At 37.6% G+C, this 11,506-nt stretch overlaps 1 long non-coding RNA gene across 4 annotated transcripts; it reads right to left on the minus strand.

Moving 5' to 3' along the window:
- Nucleotides 1–2,219: 2,219 nt before the first annotated feature.
- Nucleotides 2,220–6,694, minus strand: LOC121762814. 4 transcript variants are annotated; one of them, XR_006042287.1, is made up of 5 exons: nucleotides 6,520–6,691; nucleotides 4,472–4,688; nucleotides 4,055–4,372; nucleotides 3,274–3,957; nucleotides 2,220–2,568 (listed from the first exon to the last, which is right to left on the minus strand). It is a non-coding gene; the product is annotated as an uncharacterized LOC121762814 (long non-coding RNA). The 4 variants fall into 4 exon arrangements; XR_006042289.1 differs by having other exon boundaries at nucleotides 3,274–3,394; nucleotides 3,870–4,372; nucleotides 6,520–6,687; XR_006042288.1 differs by having other exon boundaries at nucleotides 3,274–4,372; nucleotides 6,511–6,694.
- Between the last annotated feature and the right edge of the window lie 4,812 nt (nucleotides 6,695–11,506).

Raw genomic sequence — 11,506 nt, forward strand, 5'->3', positions numbered from 1 at the left:
AATTAAGGAACTTAAGTTATTAATTAATGATTAGATGCTGAGATTATAGCATATGCTTTGCTTTATAATGGCAGCCACGGATTTTCCACTCTTCGAGTCTGTTGATAGGTGTTTGTCATTTTCTGCTAATATTATTGCAATTTTTATAGTAATGCATGTAAGGTAATGGAACCTCAACAAGTCACCAAATCCACCAAATATTAATTAATTAGGCCAATTATCATTTATTCTCTATTTCCTTCTCAAATTCAACTTTGTTATTTTTTAAATAAATGACGGAGAAGTGTTTAAAATCGCTTTGTAGTTGTTTGAGCTTCTCTGAATATCTTAGGTGTGGTTTATATTTAATTTTTATGACTTTATTTTGCAGCACTGTTGATATTTTCTCGTAATTGTTTAATGGCTGTTGTGGAATTAAAGTTGCATTGGTGTAATATTTAATTGAATCAGTTTTTTAGAAAAAAGAGATTAAATCAATAATACTATAGACTCTAGTTGTTAGTTGGATATATTACTTTTAAAACTATGTAGGAATAGTATAGTATTAATTCAATATGAAAGTTTCGTAACATTTTTTGTCTTTATTCCTATGTAAAATATTTTCATATTAGAATTCTTAGCATATAGTAATAAGTTCCTTGCACTCAACTCATAAAGGCTACAATTTTATATGGACAAGCACTAACATCGTTCATAAAAACTAGTAGTACTACTATTTTTATTAATATAACTGTTAACTTTATTCAATGGGATCAACATATGATGATTTGAGTAAGGTTAGAGGGGGGAATGAACCCAAATAGCCTCGAGGAGTCATGAGCCATATGATTGTTGATCAAGGTGAGATGACGTCTTAACAAGGTACTCGGATATCGTGGGCACGTTACTTTTAATTTCCAATGGAAATCGGATATCAGTGGATACCTAATTCGAGAAATTTTTGGATGGTTGTCCACTCCTCTTGTTACCTAATTGAATAATACGGAGTATAAAAAGGTACCCGATCATCCGGTGCATGTATATTAACTATATCTGCAGATACCCGAACTCGACCAATTAGATAGTCGAAGAAACTGTCTTTTTGGTGCCGATATAATGATATTAACTACTCCATATTCCTAATTTTGTAACTCTTACTTATTGAATCTTAATAACAGTTTATATACCTTTTTCGTATAAATTTATTAAACTACATAACATCAAATAAATTCATAAAGAATGAACACCAAAAATTAATAAGTTTATGCCCAACTCAATAAATACAATCATTAGAAAAAGAGATAAAATGGTGAGAACATCGCACTCATGTTACTCACTGGACAAAAATTTTAAGTGAGTAGTATGATGTAAAAATTGATTTAACTAAAATAAATAAGTTGCTTATATAATTTAAAAGTGATAAAAAACAATACTACTCCTATTAATAATATCAAGAATTCAACACTGAACTGGCTATTAGGGCTGAGAAAATGTATATGTCATGAAATGACATAATGAGACTTTAGTCCATTATTGTGATTAAATGTTAATGCCCATTACTTGTACGTACCCAACTATCCTACCCCTTTAACATAACAAACAATTGAATATTTGGGTAAATATTCGATATCCAATCGGGTTACCTGATACCACTACAAAAAATTCACTATTTAGTCCACTAAATCACGATTTTTCCATCCAATCGGGGTTACCTGATACCAGTGGCGGATCCAGGATCCGGAAATGGAGGGGGCGGAATATATAGTATTAGCTTGATTTAGTGCGGACATGGCTATTTTTTTTGTTATTCGGGGCGACGCCGGAGGCAAACGGAGGGGGCGGACATGGTAAAATTACATCCCGATAAGGGAAAATTAGTCGCACGGAGGGGGCGACCGCCCCCTCCTGCCCCCCCTAGATCCGCCACTGCCTGATACCAATACAAAAAAATCACTATTTAGTGACGGAAATATCCGCCACTAAATCGCGATTTTTCCGCCACTAACTCCTTTAGTGGCGAAACAGAGTCACGGCAATATAATCGCCGCTAAAATATCAGTGGCGGAAAATTTTCCGCCACTGAAATGTAGTGGCGGATTAGCCACGAAAAATAGTCCGCCAGAGCATTTCCGCCACTAAAAATTTAAAATACTGGCAGATTTGGGTGCGCCATTTTTAGTGGCGGAACTTGTTTCCGTCACCGAAGTTCCGCCACTATTCCGCCACTGATGTTTCGCCACTACATATAATGCTATTTAGTAGCAGAATCCATCCGCCGCTAAATTATTTATTATTTATAGATAATTTTTCAACAAATCAATGCATTCATAGTAAAAATAACAATAGATACACCAAAATACTCATATTACTCTAAACATCAGCGTTTAATAATATTGAACATCAGTGCAAATTCTAAATTTTAGTTAATACTAATAGCTGAGCATGTAGCTTCTCAGTCTGCAAAATAGTGGTGGGATCGTTTTTGGCAAATTTATCATCCACAATCTTGTTCCTTCCTAGTCTCATGAACTTCGTCTCTTTCCTTTCCAAATATTGGATCAAAATTATATGTTCATCTTTGAGCCACCTCTTGAAGCCACACATATATACATTAGCATTAAAACTAGTGTTTGCCAATGATATTAAAGGGTAATTAACCTAAACTTGAATATTGTAATCAAAAGAACCTAATAGCATAAAACATAAAGTAACTTTTATTTTCCGCAAATTAGCTCCATCAGAAATCAAACCTAAGAATCCAGCAAATTTAGTTTAGTGTACATGTACCAGAAAGCATTAAAGCATATACACACCATCAGAATCTACAACCTGACATATAAGGCGGTGAAAAATAAAAAAACCACTTCCCCTAAAATCCAGAAATGAAATAAGTGGATTATCTTCCCACATAAATCATCGATCCCATCGAACCCATTTCAGTTACAGGTGGCAAACTAGTATTTCAAATAAGTAATATACCTCTTACAAACTGCATAAAGCTTTTAACTACATGCTGCTGCAAGTTACAATATATGTAAGTTCAGCCCTAAAACGCTTATCCAAGTCATATACCCCTTATAAACTCATATAGCCACTGAAGCCCGTATCTTCCAAAAATCTCAGTCAATAAGAAAGGCAACATTCACATTTTCACCAACTAAACAATATATATATATATATATATATATTTAGCATGCTACTATAAACTAAATCATAAACTTGATGAAGTAAATCTTAAACATGACTTAGAAAAGCCTCTAAGATACCTTAACATCATTAATTTTAACTACATACCAGATGTTGTTTCTTAAAGAAGATGCCCCCAAACACCACTCTTTCCACTAGCACCAACTAAAAATGTTTTTTCTTCAAGAAGATGCCCCCAAACACCACTATTTCCACTAGCACCAATTACCTGTTTTGAATTTGGAAGGATAATTAATTACATATGATTTTGACTCAAAATTAATTAAAAATGAGTTGACTCAAAATTCTGATTCCTGAAATCGCATCATGATTAACACTTATAACATGTGTTTGGTTAATCTCCCAATACAAATTATCTTATTTATGAGAATAACACCTGCAGAAACCTATTTCTTTATTACACCAGAATTAGACTAGGCCAAACTAGAATATCTTAGAATTAGCATAGTAAACTAAGTATTTAATACTCAAACACATTACATAATCCATAAAAAGTCCTAACTTTAGAAGGTCCTTTGTGAAATGATTTCAGTAATGTCTACATAAAGTAGATGCAAAATTAAAACATTCGGAAATATCATGGTGTTAATAAAGATTGTTCCAATAAAAGATGTAGCATCTCAGACATAATATTTATATAACAAAATCAATTATGAAAGATTGCATAAAACACTTAATGATACCCCCTAAAGCTCTTAGCTACAACCACACAAGTTCAGGGAAAGGGAGCATATTTCACACGGCTTACTCTATGGAAAAATCACGTTGCACCTGCTTCCACAAGAGAACACTTATAAAGAACTAATTAATAATGAGTAAATACTAAATAGAATCTTGATTGTAACAAGAAAAATAATGAACTAATTACCTTGCTTCTGAGAGTTTGAGAACAGAATACTTAAGTTTCTATGTTGCTGGAAGTATCATGAAGCAAATTATCCGCTACCTATTCACATGTAGCATGATCATGAAAATTCAAACAAATGTCATTTTTGAACTGATTTAATTTTCAGTAACAAGGACCAGAAAGTCGACTAGTGAGAAACATTGCGGCCTTGGATGTTTTACAGAAGAAATGCTACATTAAGTAGAGGTAGCAAAGAAGTAGAAGGCATCACATTAATTTCACTTTTTCTACTGATACCGCAAGTACTTTGCACCAATAGCTAAGGCATATGGGGCAGATCTGTTCAAGAAAACGCGATCTCAGCTCATAAACACAAGATTAAAACAGATATGGATTGTCAAAATCACAAGACACCATGTTTAGGAGGATTCTTCTTACCTTGTTGTCGTAAAGAGAGGTGGAAGATGAGGTTGTGCTGTGAGAGGGAGCAGGATCTGATGTTTCTTGTGGATCGGGATAGTATGAACCAATTCTGTTGAAAATGCTACTCGAGCTGCTGTAAGGACTGTATCGGTTGCTGCTGGAGTTGCTACCACCTCTCGCTGAGGAAGGCGGCCGCAATGCAGGTCTGCTCGGATCTTGACCTGTCTTCCGGCTGCTCAAAAACAGACAAAACCGCTAATTAGTACACTTTCGTCTAAAGGTAAAATGTATCATGATGATCATGTAGGAAAAAATTGATCTAAATTTGGAGTATGCCTTGACAAACACTTACTCAACTGAAGTCTACATAAGTGATCAATCAAGTAACAGTTCAACAAGATTATAATATCATAAAGAGAGATTCTGCTTTTCTTCTTTGCAGCACCAGCTCTTGGTGAATATCACTGCTGCATTCTTCCTAGCTAGCTCTCTCACTATCTACATTAATTCCCTTTAATACTTGTTGTTGAGACTTGAAAATGAGAGGAGGCTTGTCCCTGCTTCTATTTATAGATAGATACACATGTAGATGTAGTAGTAGGATTTTTTGGATAAGAAAAATGGCCTCTCACCATTTCCAAGTACAGTTGTTACTCAGTATGATTCCACCACAAATTTTATACCAACAAAAGTCCCTCTGCATAATTTCACATCAGCATTCTAATTTATATTCAAATATGGTAATACTAATATATAATCATTCTCAAGATTTAAATTATGGATTGAAAGCCTCTATTCTTCTTGTGATTTCCTTTGTGGGATAGTGTGGCTGATGTGTAGGAATTTAAAAGGATAAGAGCACTCACAACGGTGAGCACAAGCTCACCGTCCGTCCTTGCCGTTGGCAAGGACGAGCTTGTCCACCGTTGCGCCTTGCCGCTGGCACGGACATGCTCTATGCATAGAGCACGTCCGTGCCAGCGAGCAGGGCGACGTGGCGTGTTTCTATTGGCCGTTGGCATTTTCTTTTTTTCTTTTTTTTAAAAAAAATAAAAAATAATACCAAAAATTTTAAAAAATATATTTTCGGATTCCAAAAAATATAGTCGTTTTATTACCGTTTTTTGAAAATTTTTTGAAATTTTTTAAAAAAATCAATCCTAAAACCATCTATAAATACACACATTCATCATCCATTTGGACGAAATTCGGTCACTTATGAATTTAATTATGTAATTTTTAATTTTTAGAATTTTAATTACGTACTTTTTAAATATTAGGATTTTAATTATTTACTTTTTAATTTTATGATTTTAATTATGTAATTTTTAATTTTATTGTAATTTGTAATATTATTTCGGGTATTTTTAATGTATTTTAATTTTGTGGAAATGTTTTTATTTAAAATGAATAATGGAATGGTGAGACCCTTGTGCTTGTCCTTGCGGAAGAGCACAGCTGTTGGTGTTGTGCTCTTGCCTAAGAGCAGGCAAAAAAAGTGGGGTCGGGCCCACAACCGTGCTCGTTGGCAAGAGCACGATTGTGGATGCTCTAAGAACTTATCCACTGCAATGCCACTTTAGAATCTGACGCCACACACACATTTTATCAAACGCTTTTCCTACAACCAGTTCAACAGAAATGCAAGCCTACTTCCAATGGCTAAATTCAAACATGGAGCCACATCACCAATCAATTTTTTATCATTTCAATTACTTTGCTTTTTCTCTTTCTAAACACCGAATCTGACTCCCAACTCCATATCAGAATATGAGAGCTCTCATCTCTGTATCCCAAAAATAATACTCCTGTATTTAATTTGTTATCACAAAAACTAAAATCGAAACATTGTTCAGATTGACATTCTAAAATCCAGATTTCAGGATCGACCAGGTTCTGAAATCCTAAATTACCAAATTCAAGTGAGAATCAAACTAAAGTTGAATTCCAGAATCAAAAGTTCTAAAATCAGACTAAACATGAAAGCTAGAGTCCTAAAATAAGTAAATCTAACAAAGTATTACAGAAATGACGAGAAGAGGCAGGTATGGTACATTGATTACCTGGCGGCGACGGCGGTGGTTGTTGGATCCGAGCGGACGACGGCGACGGAGCTGGAGCGGCGAACGGCGGGGGCTGGAGAATGAAATGCGTAAACTGCCCTAATTAATTTAAATAAGATTTGTAAAAATGTGGCAGAAAATAATCCGCCGCTGTATCAGTGACGGAAAATCCGCCACTATACTTATTTTTTAAATATTTTGTATATTTTATTAAAAAAATTATTTATAGTGGCGGAATTTATCCGCCACAAGTGTGGGCAAATTAAAATCCGCCACGATTCCGCCACTATATTTTCCAGCGGATTATCCGACACTATTCCTCCAGTACTACTGGTGGACTATTTCCACCACTGGTTTCCACCACTAAATAGCGATTTTTTTGTAGTGTACCTAATAAATAGTACATCCTAAACTTCATTACCCGATCCCGTATCTAATACCGGTAAATGTAGGTCTCGGATATTCAATGACTGACTGGGGTTTCGATCAGGTCAGTATCGGGGTATAATTGATACCCAACATCCATTTTGTCACTCTACTTTTCCCTGCTGCATATTTTCCTTCTTTTTTATATTTAGTGGTATGATCCATGTGTTCTTTTTCCTCTCTCTGCTGTTAGTTGCGTTTGTGAGTTCGACATGTTATTAGTTGTAGCTTCTTATGGTATTGTTAATTTAGTTCAACGTTTCTTAGGTTGGAGTTTGTTGATTGTAGTCCTATAATGTACTATGGTTTTAAATTATAAAACATGTGCAAGTTGTATATCACCCTAAATTGTAATTTTTCAGCTTTAAAAATCGGAAATTTTGAATCTCCACAAAAATGCCCCTTCTTTCTTAGAAGGTACATGCAAAATGACTTATGACTGTGATAATTAACTAATGGTCATCGAAAGTTGTATGAAAATTTCCCACCCAATTAATAATATGTACTATAATATCTTAAATTAATGGAGTAGTACATTATATCGAATTGTGTTATTAATTGTGATTTCTTGCAACTTCAAAATCCATACGTAAATAAATTGCAGGAACCCAACCATTATTCGAATACAAAAACTACTTTACGAAACTTGCTTGTACTCTTCTTATTTGTACACTTATTAATTTAATTAAAGTAGTAAAAGTAAAACTATTTACTTACTCCCTCCGTCTCACAATAAATTTTATTAGGTATTTAGAAGAAATAAGAATTCCGAATCTCTTCGTAGACGAGACGATCAATTTGAGAGGTGAAGAGGTAAAATTGCTAGTAAAATTGTGAAGGTTGGTTGAATAATGATTTGAAGACAAATCGCGAATTTACAATAACTTGCAACTGCACCATCCGTCCAATTTAAGGAAAAGTTAGTCTCGGTTGGCATGCCAAAATAAACTGTATAGCATGAACGTCTGGTAAATGAAACGATGTCGTATTTTAGCTTTAAACGACGCCGTTTTCCTTAAATCAAAACCCACTTGGTAGTTAACGCTAAAAATTCAAAAAATGGAAGATGGGGATTATTGACTTAGTTCATTGTGCTGCATAATTTGATTTTGTGGTTGATGGGCAATGATGAGGAAGAAGGAACACCGGGAGAAGATGGCAAGGGAGATAAGGTTGTGATGAAGAGTAAAGATGAGAGATTGTTGATGGACATATGAATAAAGCGTGAAATACGTGACAAGATCCAACGATCATGCTGAGATGATGTGACGCTTGAGGCAAAAGCATGGAGTGATCGCAGTGCAAAGACACAAAACAAAGAGTAGTTTTATTTCTGAAGCGGACGAGGACATGAATGAATAAAAATATATCTGATATGCGTTACTCATGTGAACAAGTGCGTATCTTCTTTTCTAACATATGTGCGTTGTGCAATTAATTATGAGTGGATGGCCTATTGAGAAGTTTCTCGTGGAACTTGTCAATGAAGACAAAATACGTTAGAAAGATTTGAATTGGTATGTGGAACAATCGACAATTTGGGAATCAAATCGACTTATATTGGTATATGGAAATAATCGTCAATCTGAAAACTGAATCGTTACAAATAAACTCAATATTTATTACATATAACAAATAAGATCTTAATGAAATTATGAAGAAAAAGACGAACGAAAGTTAGGAAACTTCTATGTCATTTCCTTTTTCATTTACTACTCATTTATATCATCCAAAACATTAAACGCTTGAGCCACATTATTTTTGGATTTGCCGGAAACAGTTTGCCATGGTCCATGCAACAATTACTATTTCTCCAAACTTCTATATAGAACACACAGTTTGACTTGCCTATTACTCCCTTCGTCCCACTTTAGGAGTCCTGGTCATTTTTGCGCACTTGTTTTATAAAAATCATAATAAATAGTTAAAGTGAAGAAATGGTAAAGTAAGAGGGAGAATAGTGTTGAGAAGAGTCTTAATAACATTATTCTCTATCTTACTTGACAATTTCTTCACTTTAACTATTTATTGTGATTTTTACAAAATGGGTGTGCAAAAGCGACCGAGACTCCTAAGTGGGACAGAGGGAGTGTTATTTCAAAACAATTTTCCCCTTGTAAAAATGAATTTATTCATTTAATTTGATATTACTCCCTCTGTCCATGAATAGGAGTCCCGTTTTACTATTTTAGTTCGTCCGCGAATAGGAGTCCCGGTCCACTTTAACCATAAATGGTAATAGGGTGCTGGATACCGTGTCCATCTTGGAGGTCTCAAGTTTGAACCCTGTGTGGCGTAATTTGTCTTTCCTCCTTGTTATAGGAGTTGATTTGTAATTTCCTCCTTCATATATATGATATAAATATATGAAGTTAATTTTTTTTTTTTTTTTAAAGTGGGACTCCTATTCCACGAACTTTTTTCCATCCATTTTTCTTAAGGGCGCCCGATGGCACGCCCGATGGCGTCCATCGTCCTCGGGCGCGGACGATGCCCCATTGTGGGTGCCCGCCATCGTCCGTCCCCTTCGTCCGCGGACGATGGCCTATCGTCCGCGCCATTGTGGGATCGGCGGACGATAGGCCATCATCCGCGCCATCGGGCGACCCATTGCGGGATCGGCGGACGATGGCACGCGTTTTTATGGCTATTTAAATCTCGTTTCTCTTTCACTTGTTCGTACGAACATCTCACCTCTCTCATTTCGCTCATCTCTCACATTTCTACCTCTCTCAAATACCAAAATGAACAACGACGATGACGCCACTAGTTCTAGCTCCTCGGAGTCAGGTAGTTCGACCTCGTCCACCTCGGAAGCCTTAGATGCAGCCGTTGAAGAGGCCATGGCGGAATGCTTAGCCCAAATGCAGCGTGATGCTGCAGCGGAGCAGATCCACACGCCTATTCGACGTCGGAATTCTGTCCGACGCGACCGCGCTGCAGCTCACGAGCGTCTGATTGCAGACTATTTTGCCGATCAACCACAGTGGGGAGAGACTGTTTTCCGCCGTCGGTTTAGAATGCCGCGTTACCTTTTTCTCAGCATTGTCCGGACGTTGTCATCACGTGATGAATACTTCACGTATCGGGAAGACGACATCGGCAGACCCGGCCTTTCACCGTTGCAAAAGTGTACGTCTGCACTCCGTCAGTTGGCCTACTGCACCAAGGTGGACATTTTCGACGAGTACCTCCACGTCGGGGAGACAATAGGCCGGGAGTGCCTGAAGAGATTTTGTAGGGGAGTTGTGGAGGCCTACGGCGACACATATTTGCACAAGCGTGCCACTGATTGCCAGGGCTTGATGAAGATGCACGAGACGGCGCACGGCTTTCCTGGGATACTAGGGAGCATCGACTGTATGCACTGGCAGTGGAAGAATTGTCCGACGGCGTGGAGAGGCCAATTCACAAGTGGATACAAGGGCAGCCACCCGACGATGATCCTCGAAGCCGTCACTGACCATCGGCTCTGGATCTGGCATGCTTACTTCGGCGTAGCCAGGTCGAACAATGACATTAACGTCCTCAACTCATCCACCCTCTTCACCGAGCAATGCAATGGCAACGGCCCGGCCATCGAGTTCACTGCCAACATGCGCCAACACCACATGGGGTACTACTTGGCCGATGGCATATACCCACGGTGGTCTGTTTTTCTGAAGACGATCAGCTGCCCAATTGGTGAGAAGAGGGCTTTATTTGCCCAAAAGCATGAGTCGGCGCGGAAGGATGTCGATCGGGCATTTGGTGTGCTCCAAGCACGGTGGACAATTGTGAAAGGGCCGGCTCGTCTCTGGTTCAAGAAAGTCATCGCCGATGTCATGTACGCGTGCATAATCATGCACAACATGATAGTCGAGCATGAGGGTGAGAGCATCACCGACTGGAACGATGATGACGGTGCATCTAGCTCGTCCAGCACGGCGACCAAGCCCCCCGCTAGAGGATTACCACCGGGCTTCAATGAGGTTCTAGCTAGTCAGGTCTCAATACGCAACCAACAAGACCATGTTCAGCTCATGAACGATATGATTGAAGAAGTGTGGGCCCGTAACCGCCGTTGCTGAGTTTGCATATTTTTTTAATTCGTATTGTAATGTATTAATTTCTATAAATGAAATTAAGTTTTTTCCCAATTTTGTGTGTTATTTAAATTTTCTATAAATGAAATGAAATGAAAATTCATAAGGCGTGCCTTAAGGCGCCTCATTGTATGTGGGTTAGGAGGATAAAACTGATAACATGGCGCCCATTGTTAATGGCTTAATATTTCTTAAAACTGTGATATTCTTAACCAAAATGGTAAGGATCCAGAAATACTACAAAACTGAAGCAGCGGGCCCCGCATACCCCCTTCTGTCTGAAAAATCCCATTCCATACACCTCGCCAACTTGCTATGCGCCACGTAGCTTTCATGCGACTGTCTAGGAATATGGGATCCCCATATTCCCATTCTACCCTCCACATGCAAAATCCCCAAACTACCCTCCACACTCGAAATCCTTCAAATACCCAAATTACCCTCATACTCATTTCTATAAAATCCTTCTCCTCTCT

The sequence above is a fragment of the Salvia splendens genome, chromosome 13 (genome assembly GCF_004379255.2).
Source record: "Salvia splendens isolate huo1 chromosome 13, SspV2, whole genome shotgun sequence".
In the NCBI taxonomy this organism is placed as follows: domain Eukaryota; kingdom Viridiplantae; phylum Streptophyta; class Magnoliopsida; order Lamiales; family Lamiaceae; genus Salvia; species Salvia splendens.